This window comes from Cajanus cajan, chromosome 8, assembly GCF_000230855.2.
Source record: "Cajanus cajan strain Asha chromosome 8, NIPB_CcT2T_4, whole genome shotgun sequence".
Lineage (NCBI taxonomy): Eukaryota > Viridiplantae > Streptophyta > Magnoliopsida > Fabales > Fabaceae > Cajanus > Cajanus cajan.
This window is the reverse complement of record NC_138524.1, coordinates 35014163-35031971: the sequence shown is the minus strand read 5'-3', so window position 1 is coordinate 35031971 and position 17809 is coordinate 35014163.

Sequence of the window (17809 nt, the reverse complement as noted above, 5' to 3'; positions counted from 1 at the left end):
ATTTTCCTTTTCTTCTTTTTTTCTTAGGTACTCTTTCAATTCCCTAAGTTCATCCCTAACACTAGACCTAGTACTACGAGAATTATGACCATGGACACTAGAATGATCACTCATCTTTGATCAAGAAAAGGTTTTCACAAATTGTTTTCAAAGGGGTTAGAAAAGTTTTCACAAAGAGTGAGTGATAAAATGGTTTTCACAAAAGGTTTTCAAAGTGCAAGATAGGTAGGAAAAGGCCTAAGTGTACAAAGTGAACTGTCAAGGGGAGGTGGACTACAAAGAATCACTTAATAACCAAGCCCTATCAAGTAAAAATCACTAAGCCTTTTCTACTTTTCTTACAAAACAATTTGGCACAACAATAAAGTGTGTGTGTGCACGTTACCCCTAGTAGGCAAATAGCAAGCCTTCTAAACGGATTTGAAGACAAAGATAAAAGCCTAAACAATTATACTACCAAAAGCTATAAAGCATGCAAAAGAAAAGCACTTAAAACATAGTCTAGTCGAGGTCCTAGGTGAAGGTTTTCAAATCACCTTCAAACTACACGAAGCTAAACCAAAATGAAGAGGTTTAAGAATGGCCAATTACAAACCAAAAGAATGAAAACAAGGCCAAAGAACACAAAAGGCCGAAAAGAACAATTCAAGCAAAAATTATGAAAAACAAAAGTCTTGGTCTTCAAACTCCTCCACTTGGGGTTCCTTCACAAAGAGCAAACTTATTAGTCCTCTCCAAGTGTTTAACACTCCTTTTGTATGGTGGAAATCCCTCCAAAGGCTAGGTTTGGATTCGGTTCACTCCTCCACTCAAATCCACCAAAGGTGTGCTAGTTTGCTAGATAGGTTCTTCACCTACAAACAAAATGAAACCAACCCAAAGAGCAAGAGTCCAAGAAATAAAAACTGAAAAAGCACAATTAGGAAAGGCTAAACTCAAAGAGAATTGATTGAGACAAAACAAAAGAGGCCAAAGAAAAGACAAACTAAAATTAAGACACAATTAAAAAAGGAAGCACACAAAAGAGTAATCCTAGAATGGCACTAGAATGGATTAGTGTTTAGTCCACTTGCTTAAGTCTTTTAATTGATTCGGTCCATCCACTCTTAAGGTCTCAAAATAGGTTCAATAAGGTCAATAAGGTCTTAAGTCCAACTCCCAAATGCATAGGTAAAAGTCCAAGTCCACAAGTCTAGCAACAAGTCCTTTTTTGGTCCAATTTTTTTTTTGTTGTTCTTTCTTTTCTTCCTTTTCTTTCACGTCAATTTTTTTTTTTTAATATTCCTTGGGTCCAATTTTTTTTTTAAATGTTCAGCCCATTTTTTGCTTAGGTTTTGCACTTGTGGGTGGAAAAATTAGGTCAAATTTAGGAGAAAGAGAAAGAAGACAAGTGGCGGTTTCTTAGAGGTGTTTAGGGTATCTTTTGAGTGGAATTAGATTTGTACTATCTAGTACAAGTTGTTTTGCACAAATTTTCCAGCACACCTCTTAGATTCTTTTAGGGTTATTAAGCATCAAATAAAGACCATAACAAGTGGAATGCAAGGGAAAAGTGGGCAGCAATTTTTATGCATGTGCAAGGAAGCATTTCACACATGGAAACTCAAAAATACAAGGAACATGCTAGGACTAAGTAGCATGCATGAATGACCCCTAAAAAGCTTCTATATGTCACGCCCACTATCATATATTTTTGATTCATGCATTCATGCAAAGTGTTTGGCATACATACATGGAATTTTTTTTTTTGACAAAATATAGGAAAAAAAACTTTGACAAAACTTAAAAGATTCAAAAATCAAAAAGCATATTCATATGAGACTCAAACCTAAAAATGAAAAAGCATGGCAACACCTAATAATGGAAACCTATAATATTCAAGGAAGGCTCACAAGGAACAAAGAATGAGCCCTAAACTATTCGGCCACACAAGAAATGAGAAGGAGTAGAGAAAAGACCGAATAGGAAAAACAAGCAAGAAGACAAGGAAGACAAAGTTTTACCCTTGATGAACCTTGGCTCTAGATACCACTTGATGGAGTAGTTCCTTCCATGGATGATGATAGTGTGATGAAGGGAGACTCCTTGCCCTTGATCTAGGTTCACCAAGGGGGTAGACAAAAGGGAGGTTTATGGTGACAAGGGAAGCTAGGCGTGAAATGGTTGGCGGAAGTGTTTAGGGTGGCGGAAGCATATGGTGAAAGGTGTTTGGTGCTCACAAGGTTGGCTCACTCCAAGTGTAGATGGAGGCCAATCTAGGGTTTCACTCTCCAAGGGTGGAGAATGAAGGTGGCTAGCCGAAACTAACCTAGGGACTAAGGATAGGATTTGAGGCAAGAAAATGCTCTCTCAAATTCATATAATCCAAAGTATTTACAAGTGGTGGGGTGTTGGTTATTTATAGGAGGGGAGGCATCTAGGGTTGCATTTGGAGTGTGCATGGCCGAAATTCACAAGGCAAATGCACTCCAAATGACATGCCAAATGAACCCTAGATGCTACTTGGTGACCAAGTTTGGAATCTATGGGTCTAGATTGGCTACATCAAGGTGTATGATATGATCATGCAACCTTTGCCCTCCACTTGGGCCTAAGCCTTTCTATCACCAAAAATAGATCCAAAACTCACCAAAAATGTGTCACCCTTCTAGTGTAATACCCTAGCCCAAATTAAAAACCTAATCATCTAAAGCACCCCATAATACAAGGGTAAAATAGGAAATACAAAGAAAATAAATCCTATGACTAAAATACCCCAAAATACAAGGGTAAAATAGGAAATAAAATAAATGCTAAAAAAAAACATAGGAGCTAAGGTCCAAAAATGGCCTCACTATCCCATTCCTCTTGCCTCCTTTAGTATATCACCTCTTGGTCTTCTCGGCCTTAGTGTTATTCCATCAGTGAGAACCCTAGAGTGGCCTCCATTTACCTTTGGAGTGAGCCAACCTTGTGAGCACCAAACACCTTAACCCTAAACACTTCCGCCAACCATCTATACCTCACGCCTATCTTCCTTTCCCATCAAAGTCATCCTTTTTCTCTACCCTTTGGTGAGCCTAGATCAAGGGCAAGGTCTTCCCTTTCATACTCTACTTCAACCATGGAAGGAGGAAGCCATCATAAGGCCCAAAAACACAATAGGCCGAAAAGAAGAAAAAAACAAGCAAAATTATGAAAAACACAAGTCTAAGTCTTCAAACTCCTCCACTTGGGTTTGTCGCCACCCGCCGAAACGGACATTGGCATTCGCGACGATGGTTGGACTCTTTTTAAGTTTTGAAAGATGATGGATTGTTAGAACGACTTATTCTCAAACTGAGACCTCATCGAGCTAACAATTTTGTTTAAATGACTCTCACCAATCCATGTTAATCCCAAGCGGGACCCTCCATGAATTAGTGGTTTTCGCAAAAAGAAGGGGTTCTTGGAGTCGCCACCAATGTTTTACTCAAAACATTGGAAAAAGATATAAGGCAATTGATTTTCACAAATCAACTTTGGCCATTACTGTCGCCACCGGCCCGAAACGGGCTTTCGGCATTCGCGAAGGATGGTTGGACTCTTTTATTTGTTTAAAAATATGGATTGCCAGAATGACTTATTCTCAAACTGAGACCTTGTCAAACGAGCAATTTTATTAAAAGGCTCACCAATCCATGTTAATCCCAAGCGGGACCCTCCATGGATTAGCGGTTTTCATAAAAAGGAAGGGTTCATGGAGTCGCCACCAATGTTTTACTCAAAACATTGGAAAAAGAAGTTTAAGGCAATCGATTCAAAAATCGACTTCGGCCATTACAACCAGAGTCGGGTAAGGGAGTCGGTTACGCGTGGGGAAGGTGTTAGCACCCCACAGCGCCCCTTTCGGGTTCCCTATGACAGATTATTTCTAAAATTAATAGTGTGAAATTACTAAATTACCCCTATTTATTCTAAGCAATTATAAATTAACTATCTACATGATGACAGTTTAAATATGTACACACAGAAAGCGGTAAAAGAAGGGACTTTAAAGAGATAAACCTTTGAAGCGTGCTTTCTTATATATCTTGACAGAAATTGGGAAGCGTTTTGGCGTTCCCTCCCTCTACAAGACCGCTCGCTCCCTCCTATAAAATTTTAACTATGGAAATCTGGAGGATTTCCCTTCGACTAGGTTCGAGACTCAAGCAAATGGCTCGTGACTCAAGAACTTCGTCGGATCAACTCTCCGAGTGATTTCTAGGCAGAGCACTGCTCAAAAAAACCCAGAATACTCAAGAAGAGGGTTAAAACTCCGTGTCAAAGTGTCCAATGACGTCCAAATGACATCATATTTATAGGGATGTGGCTCAATACGGTCTCTGGGGGTCAATACGGTCCGTATTGAAGTTTTGAACTACAATACGGCCGTATTGAATTCAATACGGCCGTATTGAAGTTCAAAAACCTCAATACGGCCGTATTGAAGTTCAGTGCAGCCGTATTGAGTTCAAAAACCTCAATACGGCCGTATTGAAGTTCAGTGCAGCCGTATTGAGTTCAGTGCAGCCGTATTGAAGTTCAGAAACTTCAATACGGCCGTACTGAACCCTTGGGAGGCCGTATTGGGCTTCATTCCCTCCACTTTCTTATTTTTTGCTACTCTAAGACCTCTAAACCTACAGATAGTCATCCTATGGTCTTCTGGGGTCTTCCAGGAGTCCTTCCGGCTGACTTTCCTTTGATCTTCGAGAGAGTCTTCGAGTTTTATTTCCGACCCGGACAATTTTAGGGGTCTACAGCTGCCCCCCCCTTTACTTAGTCAAACGGCCTTTTAGTGTACCGGTTGATAAGTAAAGGAGTTGACCCAATTGTCCGGGGAATAAGGCCATCCTTCCGACTTGTAGTGTCTTCCGGTGGAAAATTGCTGAGTTGCCTCTCCAGGTTTTGCTTCGCTCGTCGCCCGAGCCGGAAGCTGCATACCTTCGTGCTTCTGAACACTCTGGTAGCGTGAGTACCGCCTCTCCAGGCTCAACTTCACTCGACGCCCGAGCTGGAAGTTGTGAGTACCGCCTCTCCAGGCTTAGCTTCGCTTGCCGCCCAAGTTGGAAGCTGTGAGTACCGCCTCTCCAGGCTTAGCTTCGCTTGCCGCCCAAGCTGGAAGCTGTGAGTACCGCCTCTCCAGGCTCTGCTTCGGTGCTTCTGACATCCTAGGCAGTTGAGTTTGCCCTCTCCAGGGTTAGCTTCGCTTGCCGCCCAAGCTGGAAGCTGTGAGTACCGCCTCTCCAGGCTCTGCTTCAGTGCTTCTGACATCCTAGGCAGTTGAGTTTGCCCTCTCCAGGGTTAGCTTCGCTTGCCGCCCAAGCTGGAAGCTGTGAGTACCGCCTCTCCAGGCTCAACTTCACTCGACGCCCGAGCTGGAAGTTGTGAGTACCGCCTCTCCAGGCTTTGCTTCGCTCGCCGCCCGAGCTGGAAGCTGCATACCTCCGTGCTTCTGAACACTTTGGTAGCGTGAGTACCGCCTCTCCAGGCTCTGCTTTGGTGTTTCTGACAACCTAGGCAGTTGAGTTTGCCCTCTCCAGGGTCTGCGGTTTGCCCTCCCCAGGGTCTGCCTCCGTGTTCTTGACGACGTTGGCAATGTGAGTTTGCCCTCTCCAGGGATTGCCTCTCAACATGAGGTTTGCCTCTCAACATGAGGTAATTGAGTATCGCCTCTCCAGGCCCTGCCTCTCAACATGAGGCAGTTGAGTATCGCCTCTCCAGGCCTGTGCATACCTCGGTGCTCTCGACAACTGGGTAGCTGAGTATTGCCTCTCCAGGCTTGTGCATACCTCGGTGCTCTCGACAACTGGGTAGCTGAGTATTGCCTCTTAGGTTTTGTGCATACCTCGGTGCTCTCGACAACTGGGTAGCTGAGTATTGCCTCTCCAGGCTTTGAGATGATTTTGTCTTCACAGTCCACGATGCTGCTTCGACGGTTTTTCTGATTTTGTGCCGCTGAGGGCTGGATAACGCAGGGATCCGTCTAGGGGATGTGCAGTCATTCATAGGTTCCTGTGCCCCAACTTGCATTGCATTGTTGGTACCCATGGGGAATTTCTGTTTCCTTGGGGTGTAGACACAGATGCTCTTCTTGAATTGAGCGATGCCTTATGTTTGGCTGACGTCCTTTGACGTTAGTGGAGTATCCCGGTTGTCCTTATTCGGGTGACTCTTTTGGGTTTTTCTGGTTTTGTTGCCTCTGTGTAGGCTATTATCGACTGGGGATTTTGTCATTGATTGTGATTAGCCTCTTCTGTTAGGCGGATCATCTTGACGCTTGATGTTTGGCTGAAAGCCGAATTCCACTTGGGGAATATTTATTGATATATTTTTTATTTTTCTCCTTTTGTAGGGGTGCCTCTTGAGTAGGCGACTGGGGATTTAGGGATCTTATGTATCCCATAGTATTATTTAGGAAGCCTCTGCAGGCTTAGCCTCACTCAACGCTTGAGCTGGAGAGCTATCTTCACTGAGGAAGTTTAAGTCCTTTGACTTGGATATTCTGCTTGGGAGATCGTACTTCCATTGGGGATTTTGACGATCTTGCTTTGATAGTTCTCGCTGGGGATTTGTTCTGAGCGCGAGCTGAGGTTTCTCTGGGGAGTATTATTTCTGCGAGCCTCTCCAGGCTCAATTATTCTGAGAGAGTATTATTTCGGCGAGCCTCTCCAGGCTCAATTATTCTAAGAGGGAGTATTATTTCGGCAAGCCTCTCCAGGCTCAATTATTCTGAGAGTATTATTTCGGCAAGCCTCTTCAGGCTCAATTATTCTGTATGAGTATTATTTCGGCAAGCCTCTCCAGGCTCAGTTATTTTGTATGAGTATTATTTCGGCAAGCCTCTCCAGGCTCAGTTATTTTGTATGAGTATTATTTCGGCAAGCCTCTCCAGGCTCAGTTATTTTGTATGAGTATTATTTCGGCAAGCCTCTCCAGGCTCAGTTATTCTGTATGATGAGGGAGTATTATTTCGGCAAGCCTCTCCAGGCTCAGTTATTCTGTACAATTTGTTGGGTTTTCTGTATTTTGCCTTTTTTTGTTGATTTTTGGCTTTTTCTGTATTTTTGCCTTTTTATTGATTTTGGCTTTTTCTATATTTTTGCCCTTTTTTGATTTTGGCTTTTGTTGTACAGAAATAAAAGTGCTAAAAGATTTAGACTCAAAGAGTGAAAAATTTCATTCATTAAATAAACATGAAATTTTGTACAAGGGAAATGATGGGACGCAGCCCATTCAAACAAATATATAAAAATAGGAAAAAGAAAGCCGGTCTTCATTCTTCTGCCGGCGGGTCCTGTGGAGGAGCGGGGAACTGGCGGTGCATCCAGACCGAGAGGTTGTCGAACCCCTGCACCAAAGTGTCCAGTCGAGTATCGGTGCTCTGCTGCCATGCGCCGATACTGTGCTGAAAAGCATCGAATCGAGTATCGATGCTTTGCTGTAAAGCGTCAAAGCGGGCATCAAAGTAGGCCCTATCCGACTGTGAGGTGCCGGCCTCTGGCTGTGGGCTGCCGTCGTTCTGAAGATCAACGTCATTGAAGAGCTCGGCGATGGCATCGGGGTCATCTGCTCGTACATACCCCCCTCCTGACCTTGCTATGATCTTCATATTGATCAAGGTGGAGGCATTAATTGGCTTTGGTGCCAATGGCCCTGGCTCTGCGCCGTCTGGGCATCCCCAAGTCTCCGCAAGCCGTGAGAGGAGTGGGGCAACCAGGATGTATCCCTGCCTAGATCCTCCCTCTCGTGCCCCCAAGTTCTTGACGTGCTCGAGGAAGAAGTATCCGGGGTTGGCCCTCCGACTGGTGGCCATGCAGTATAATGCTAATAAATCCGGCCGTGTCACCGACTCGGGGCTCTTCCACCTGCCATGGATGGTGCTGGTGAGGATCTTGTGACAGATCCGAAGAGCGGTCGGGAGCCGGGTGCTTTTCACCCCGGCATGATAGTCTTTGTGGCCTGTGATTGTTCTCCACATGTCGACCAGGGTCCACTGATCAGGCCACTCGCATATAGCATCTCGATATGCCAGCTGATCAGTCCTGCTGAAAAATCCTGCCTGGACGTTGAACTCGTCCAACGTCAATGAGCGGTACCCCTGGTTCATCCAGAAGTCAACTCAGCAGACAGCCTCCCCAAAACTGTTTGTCGACTCAGTAACGCCGACAGTGGCCAGAAACTCCTTCGTCGCCGTCAAGTACAGCTGAGAAGGGGGATCAAGGAGGAATCCCCATCCTATACTGTCGAAGTAGCCTCGGACTTCATCCTCCAAGCCCACTGTGCGGAGAATGTCGAATTCGAGCGCCCTCGACGGCTCGAAGGTGAATGATTCTATGAGCTGCAGCCGTTCCTGATGTCTGTCTGTCATTTCACGTCGAGCTGGGACCCTCTGCCTCTTTCTAGATGATTCTGCCATTTCTGAGGTTTCTTCTTGGGGTTCACTCACAAGCAGGATGCAGAAGAATGAAGATTGGAATGCAAAAATGAGAAGGAAAACGCTTATTTATAGACAAATTTGCGCCAATACGTCCCGTATTGATTCAATACGGCCGTATTGGTGTAGCCGTTATTGGGTAATTTTGGCAACCAATACGGCCCGTATTGAATTAAATACGGGCGTATTGGAGATTAATACGGGCGTATTGGATTTAATACGCCCGTATTGAAGCTGAAAGGTTGCTTCAACGGTCGTCTTAATACGGCCGTATCGGGACCAATACGGGCGTATTGATTTTTTTTTTTTTTTTTTTTTTTTTTTTTTTTGAATAAACAGAGAGTAAGTGATCTTCCAGTACACCTATCATCTGTATGCATGTATAATGTGTGATGCACCTAATTCTATTTGATTTATCTTTCAAAAGAATTAACCGATGCGTTTACGTTTGGATTCTGCCATTCCTCAAGACGGACTGTGCGCTGCCGACTTCTATAACCGAGGAATGATGCATATTAAGATTTGGTGTTATCGACCAAATGATTCTTTCCTTCCTTTAAAAGATGTGTCAACCCTCCTATTGACCACTATATCTCCATATTTCCACTAGATTATTAAAAAATCGTTGGGACAAGAGAGAAAAGAAGGAAAGGATATATTTTTTCGAAAGTTTGTGTTTTAGAGGGGAGTTATTTTTATTTTGAAAAATGGTTTTTGTAAGAATGGCTGGCCAAGGTAGGCTTATTGTGTTTAGGCTTGTTTGATTAAACACTTATGAAGTTAAGCACGTCTTGGTTATTAACGTTTGTGATTTGACAACTTGGATAGCTTTTCTTGAGCCCCTTTGTTGAATTCAGTTGGTGGTACCATCATGGATTTATTCTGTTTTTCGATTGCCCTAACTTTTGCCTAAAACACCCATTTGTGGAGTTTTAGCGGGCTTTTGTTTTTGTTCATTATTTTGTAACCCTAATTTTTGCCTAGGTCACCCTTTTGTGGGATTCCTAGCGGGTCTTATGCTCTTATTTTTGCGCAGTCCCCTTTTTGGGTTTCCTGCCGAGCTTTTTTATATTTTTAGGATTTCTTTTTATCCATGATGGCACTTATTGAAGCCAAGAAAAGGTGCTCCAATTTGTCGTGCACACTTCCACACAAAATGACGTGGGTTTATTGATTATTAAGACGATTTTAACCTCACTTATGTTCATTCAAACAGGGTTAAATAACGTGGTTTAGAATTTTATTGCAAGCAAGAAAAGAAGCAATAAGAAATAATAATGAATGATTTTATTATAATCATAGTGGAAAACATGTGCCCTATCGAGGCTCGGGGGTCGGGCTGTCCCCGAGGAGTGATCTCTAATAGTCATCAGGTCTAAACATCCCTATTAGAAGGGGAAGAACACTTGATGACAACAACCGGCCTTGACGTTTGTGAACCGGCCTTCCGAAAGATCTGGCTTAAAGAACGTCGAGTTGGATCTTGATTCCTCTTCGTCCTTTGATCTTTACTAGGGCTGTATCCTAACCCTTGTTTCCCCGAGTTCTCCTTAATAATGGGTAGCTCGGGAATTCCTTGGGAATACTTGCCAAGTCCTTGTCCAGGCAAGTACCCGTTCTTGATGAGCATGCAGGCTACCTTCTTCATTTCTCGGGGAAACGTTTCAACATTGGCTATCTCCAATGCTTGGAAGGCGGTTTCTAAAGCTTCCTCTACTGCATCCACATATGGTATGGCGGATGGCTTGCTGATGAGTATGTCGTCTTCAGCTTGTACAATCACCAGCTTGTCACCCACTATAAATTTGACTCTTTGGTGGAGCGTTGAGGGAACAGCTTTTGCATCGTGAATCCAAGGTCGGCCGAGGAGACAGCTGTATGCAGGAGTAATGTCCATCACTTGGAATTCGACATTGAAAATGGTGGGCCCAATTTGGATCGGAAGATTGATTTCTCCCACCACTTCTCTTTTGGACCCGTCGAAAGCTCGAACGATCATGTTGCTCGGGCGCATTTGGACTCCCTTGATTGCCACTTGATCAAGTGTTCTTTTTGGCAACACGTTCAAGGAAGATCCATTATCTACCAAGACTTTGGCGATGTGATACTCCTTGCACTTTACAGAGATGTGCAAGGGCTTGTTATGGTTCGGTCCCTCGTCGGGGATTTCTTCATCGGTAAAGGTAAGGTGATCATTAGCCGTAATGTGACTAACAATCCCCTCAAACTTGTCTTGGGAGATGGAATGCGACACATATGCTTCGTTCAAGACTTTCAACAGAGCTTGCCGATGCGGTTCGGAGCATAGGATCAACGACAACAGAGAAATCTTTGCTGGCGTCTTATGAAGTTGATCCATGATGGAGTACTCGCTTTGTTTGATGAATTTTAACAGCTCATCAGTCTCCTCCTCGAATTCTCTATCTTCCTCGGTTTTCTCCTTTTCTTTTCCTTTATTCTTGGGAGCTTTGTCGTGCAGATCTTCGGGAGTGTAGATCCTTCCACTCCTAGTCATGCCCCCAAGTCCAACGATGTTGGAGATATCGCTGTCGGCAGAAGAATGGACGTCGTATATCCATGGCACAGCCTTATTTGATTCGTAGGGGAAAGGCTTTGGAGCGATGATCCTTAACGGTGTCGGACCTTCCCCTTTGTCTGTCTTGATTACCAACAACGGAGTTGCCGTATGCTTGCTTGGTGCAGTTGTTGGTTTGCATTTAATTACCAATGGCGTGCGATCCATTCTGAACATACGCATCGATTATTTCTTTCTTTTTATTAATATTTATTATTAAATTACCAGGAGAGATAAATGCAAATGAATGACTAATGAGATGCAAAGGCAATAAATCTCAATTTTTATTAATTGAAGAAAGTGTACAACTTTTATACGATGCTTTGAAGCAATTTTTTACAAAAGGAGAAAAGCCGGTAAAAACCCACAGGCGGGTTCATATGTCTTTGCCATTCATCTTCGGCTTCCTCCACATGGCGGCCCATTGCTTCAATCTGAGTGTGGACCGCTTGGCTCATATCATCACTGATTTTCTGAGCATCTTTCGCTTTTTGTATATGATAGTTGATCATGGCCTGCAACTCATTAAGCTCATCCTCGGCCCGATCCTTCTCCTCTTGGAGTTTGGCCATTTGTGCCAATCCTTCCCTTTCCTTTTTGCGGAAGTCAGAAAGGTTTGCGGCTTGTCGTTGAACAACTTCCCGCCATTGTTGCGCATCGGATCGAGTCAAAAGCAGATCGTCTTGCATATCCTTCATCAACTGTGCCTGCTTTGAATACTCGGCCTCAAGGTGTGCTATCTTCATGTTGACTTCTTGGAGTTGACTACTCAGTTCAACCTTTGGCATTTTGGGTGTCCGAGAAGCCTCCTCATTGAGGTTAGCACACTCATCCTTGAGCCGCTCTATCTCGTGGTCTTTCTTCTTGCATTGCCTTTGAAGACCATCAATAGTAAAACTGGATTCTTCATTTTTCTCTTCAAGAACTCTCATCTGAGCTCCCATGATTTCCAGTTTCTTGGTCAAGGCGTCGACTTGCTCTTGCAACACTTTCCTTGTTGCTGTGGTTGCACAAGAAGTGGATGGTTGAGGCACCCCCCTCTCGCTCCTCCATTTCTCATAATCAATGGAGACGGATACCCGAGGCTTTCCAAGCTCGAGATCTCCCTCATAGGTTGGTCTCTCCCACGCTCTCATGACAGCGTGCATGTCCTTCTGATGTTCGGAATCGAAGGAGAAACACAACCCTCCAAGCTCCTCTATAGTAGGAATGGTCTGAGTCCTCATCAGTTGCCTCATAACCAATCTAGGTGAGTAGGCTATGCAACCTCTGAGGCCCATCAATGGTATGCTTGGATAACTGCCGCATCTCATCAATACATGGCTTGGACGGAACCAAGGGCAAACCCACGTGAAGTGCTCGCTACTCCACTGTTCCATCTCTTCCTTCCACTCAGAAGCATATCGGCGGCGTACAGGAATTTTCGAAAAACTCCTCAAAGGGTCGGGCAAGGTCCCCATATGACTAGAGGCATAGAAATGAGTGATGCTCCACACATACAGCAAGGAGGTGCAGCATCGGATGATTTTTCCTTGCTTCTGTTGAGACAGATGAACAGAGAGCAAGGTGTCGGCAAGAATAGCAGGCACGGGACTCTTCATGTGTACGTCCCAAGCGAAGAAAGCGTCCATTGCAGCATGGTCCACTGTGTTAGCGTGAAAGGGGAATAGGATCATCCCAAACACAGCTAACGCTAGAGTCTTGTTGAAAGCTAACCAATCTCCCTCACCAGCCAAGGAAGAAAGGTGGTCCTCAATCATAGCAAGCTTCCAACCTTTAATACTGCCGTTCCCCACTAAAGCAGATAATCGTGGTGGCAGTTTGACTTGAGTGGCGACTCTCTCTACGGCCACATGATTTCCATGGAAAATATAGACCCCTGCTGATTTGGGCCATCGAAGCATGAGTTCGTACTCCTCGAGAGTAGGAACTAAGTCAAACTGGGGAAACTCGAAACAATGCAGATCGAGACTCCAAAAATGGACCAATGCTCTCAGAAAAGCTGGATCCACACAGATCTTCATCAAATCGAGGACTCGTCCATAAGATTTTTCGAACTCTATACGAGCCTCTCGTGGCATCAAGGAACAGAGGTGATCCAACCTCTCGGCACGGTACAATAAGAAGTCCACTTTCTTCAATTGCCCTTGCATTCCCCTAGATCCCTCCATAATCTACAATAAAATGCATGATATGAGATGATGATGTTGAATATGCATGCATAGTGTTTAATCAACTAAGCATTATCATGTTTTAGGATTTTCCTAAGATGATGCATGATATTGCTTGGTTTGGATAAATACATATTTTTTCTTTTGGATATTTTGTATCTTTTTTGTATTTTTTGGGTGAAAAGGGAAACTACCTATATGAATGCAATGAGGGTAGATGTTAACACCATGTACTAGAAGATCTTTATTTCTATTTATTCTTATTATTTAAAAAAAGAATGTTGTATGTTTAAAAAAGTGCAATGTATGCTCATACAATTTCACATAATCAATGCACAAACAATTCACTCATCCACGAACAGTCACGAGCGAATCACGAGGTAGGGGTCTCCTGCAGAAAAGTGCATATTCAAGGAGGTTCTAACTGTTCTCACTTGGTCAAAGGCCCCCAAGGTGCCCCCATTATAGGGACCCAATTCCTCTCGTCGTAAGTCGATGGAAAGTTCCAACGCACTGTCGGACTTGAGTTCATGGTTATCACCTTGAGTGATGCTTTCCGACAACGGTCTACGGGCACCTATAGGCCCATTCGACAACCGGCCGTACTAACATCCACTCCCTATGGATTACCACTCATGCCCCCGGGTATAGAGGGAACTGTTGTGTGCAAAGGTTCGTGTGCAGTTTTTATTTCAAACAATTGCGTAAATTTAAAAATACAACAGTTATTAAAACCATATAAATAAAGCATGTTATCATACAAACAAGGGGTAATAGAGTAATTTTAACTATTATTTGTTAAAAATAATCTGTCACTAAATGGGACTGACTCTCGAGGCTTCCCCAGTGGAGTCGCCATCTGTCGCCACCGGCCCGAAACGGGCTTTCGGCATTCGCGAAGGATGCTTAGACTCTTTTATTTGTTTAAAAATATGGATTGCCAGAATGACTTATTCTCAAACTGAGACCTTGTCAAACGAGCAATTTTATTAAAAGGCTCACCAATCCATGTTAATCCCAAGCGGGACCCTCCATGGATTAGCGGTTTTCATAAAAAGGAAGGGTTCATGGAGTCGCCACCAATGTTTTACTCAAAACATTGGAAAAAGAAGTTTAAGGCAATCGATTCAAAAATCGACTTCGGCCATTACAACCAGAGTCGGGTAAGGGAGTCGGTTACGCGTGGGGAAGGTGTTAGCACCCCACAGCGCCCCTTTCGGGTTCCCTATGACAGATTATTTCTAAAATTTATAGTGTGAAATTACTAAATTACCCCTATTTATTCTAAGCAATTATAAATTAACTATCTACATGATGACAGTTTAAATATGTACACACAGAAAGCGGTAAAAGAAGGGACTTTAAAGAGATAAACCTTTGAAGCGTGCTTTCTTATATATCTTGACAGAAATTGGGAAGCGTTTTGGCGTTCCCTCCCTCTACAAGACCGCTCGCTCCCTCCTATAAGATTTTAACTATGGAAATCCGGAGGATTTCCCTTCGACTAGGTTCGAGACTCAAGCAAATGGCTCGTGACTCAAGAACTTCGTCGGATCAACTCTCCGAGTGATTTCTAGGCAGAGCACTGCTCAAAAAAACCCAGAATACTCAAGAAGAGGGTTAAAACTCCGTGTCAAAGTGTCCAATGACGTCCAAATGACATCATATTTATAGGGATGTGGCTCAATACGGTCTCTGGGGGTCAATACGGTCCGTATTGAAGTTTTGAACTACAATACGGCCGTATTGAATTCAATACGGCCGTATTGAAGTTCAAAAACCTCAATACGGCCGTATTGAAGTTCAGTGCAGCCGTATTGAGTTCAAAAACCTCAATACGGCCGTATTGAAGTTCAGTGCAGCCGTATTGAGTTCAGTGCAGCCGTATTGAAGTTCAGAAACTTCAATACGGCCGTACTGAACCCTTGGGAGGCCGTATTGGGCTTCATTCCCTCCACTTTCTTATTTTTTGCTACTCTAAGACCTCTAAACCTACAGATAGTCATCCTATGGTCTTCTGGGGTCTTCCAGGAGTCCTTCCGGCTGACTTTCCTTTGATCTTCGAGAGTCTTCGAGTTTTATTTCCGACCCGGACAATTTTAGGGGTCTACAATTACAATCAGAGTCGGGTAAGGGAGTCGGTTACGTGCGAGGAAGGTGTTAGCACCCCACAACGCCCCTTTCGGGTTCCCTATGACGGATTATTTCATAAATAATAGTGTAAAGTTACTAAATTACCCCTATTTATTAGAAACGATTATGAGTAAAATATTTACATGATGAAAACTCTAAACATGCAATGCAACAATCAAAAAACAATAAATAAAAGCGGTAAAAGAAGGGATTTGGAAAGAAACCTTCGAAGCGGGCTTTTATATATTCAAAACGAAGTTTAGGAGGCTTTTTGGCGCTCCTTCCCACTACACGTCCGCTCGCTCCTTTCCCTAAAGATAATTTTTACTATGGAAATCAAAGAGATTTCCCTTCGACTTGTTCGAGTCTCAAGCTAATGGCTCATGACTCAAGAACTTCGTCGGATTGGCTCTCGGAGAGACTTCTAGGGCAGAGAATAGCTCAAAAACCCAAGAATAATCAGCACGAGGGTCCAGAGTGTGGAAAAAGTGTGGGAGGACGTGCCAATGACGTCCTATTTATAGGATTGAGGCGCAATACGGCCTGGGAGGTCAATACGGCCCGTACTGAGTTTTTGAACTACAGTACGGCCGTATTGAATTTGGTACGGCCGTACTGAAGTTCAAAAACATCAGTACGGCCGTATTGATTTCACTACGGCCCGTACTGAGTTTTTGAACTACAGTACGGCCGTATTGATTTCACTACGGCCGTATTGTAGTTCAAATGGCTCAGTACGGCCGTACTGAACCTCTAGGAGGGTGTATTGAGCTCCAATCCTCGCACACCCTTATTCTAAGCTACTCTAAGACTTCTAGACCTACAAAGAATCATCCTAGGGTCTTCCAGGAGTCCTTCCGGCTGACTTTCCTTCGGTCTTCGAGAGTCCTTGAGTCTTATTTCCGACTCGGACAATTTTAGGGGTCTACAGGGTTCCTTCACAAAAAACAAACTTGTTAGTCCTCTCCAAGTGTTTAGACACTCCTTTTGGTTTTGGTGTATCTTCCTCCAAAGGCTAGGTTTGGATTCGGTTCACTCCTCCACTCAAATCCACCAAAGGTGTGAAAGTTTGCTAGAGTGGATCTTCACCTACAAACAAAATGAAACCAACCCAAGAGCAAGAGTCCAAGAAAATAAAACTGAAAAAGCACAATTAGGAAGGCTAAACTCAGAGGGATTAATGAAGACAAAACAAAAGAGGCCAAAGAAAAGACAAACTAAAATTAAGACACAATTAAAAAGGAAGCACACAAAAGAGTAATCCTAGAATGACACTAGAATGGATTAGTGTTTAGTCCACTTGCTTAAGTCTGTTAAGTGATTCGGTCCAGCCACTCTTAAGGTCTCAAAATAGGTCAATAATGGTCTTAAGTCCAACTCCAAAAAGCATAGGTATTGGTCCAAGTCCACAAGTCTAGCAACAAGTCCTTTTTGTTCAATTTTCTTTTCTTTTTTTTTTGTTCTCTATTTTCACGTCAACCTTCCTTTTTTTTTATATACTTTGGGTCCAATTTTTTTTATAATGTTCAGCCCAATTGTTGCTTAGGTTTTGCACTTGTGGGTGGAGAGAAATTAGGTCAAATTTTAGGAGAAGGAGAGGAGGACAAGTGGCGGTTTCTTAGTGGTGCTTAGGGAATCTTTTGAGTGGAAATTGATTTGTACTATTTAGTACAAGTTGTTTTGCACAAAATTTTCAGCACACCTCTTAGATTCTTTTAGGGTTATTAAGCATCAAATAAAGACCATCACAAGTGGAAATGCAAGGGAAAAAGTGGGCAGCAATTTATATGCATGTGCAAGGAAGCATTTTACACATGGAAACTCAAAGAAATTCAAGGAACATGCTAGGACTAAGTAGCATGCATGAATGACTCCTAGAATGGTAGCTATATGTCACGCCCACTATATCATGCAATATGGTATTTTTTTTGTTCATGTACTCATGCAAAGTGTTTGGCACATACATGGAATTTTTGTAGACAAAATATAGGAAACATAAAATGACAAAACTTAGGTAGATTAAAAAATCAAAAGCATATTCATATGAGACTCAAACCTAAAAATGAAAAAGCATGGCAAACACCTAACAATGGAAACCTAAATATTCAAAGGAAGGCTCACAAGGAACAAAGTGTGAACCTAAAACTATTCGGCCACACAAAAGAAGACAAGGAGAGGAAATGACCGAATAGAAAAAAAAGACAAATAAGAAGACAAGAAAGACAAGATATTACCCTTGATGAACCTTGGCTCTAGATACCACTTGATGGCTTCCTCCTTCCATGATTGACGTAGAAAATGAAGGAGAAGGCTTTGCCCTTGATCTAGGCTCACCAAAGGTTGGATAAAAGGAAGGTTTATGGTGGACAAAGGATTTTAGGCGTGAAGGGATGTAGGGTGGCGGAAGTGTTTGGTGAATGGTTGCTCAAGTTGGCTCACTCCAAGTGTAGGTGGAGGCCACTCTAGGGTTTCACTCTCCAAGGGTGGAGA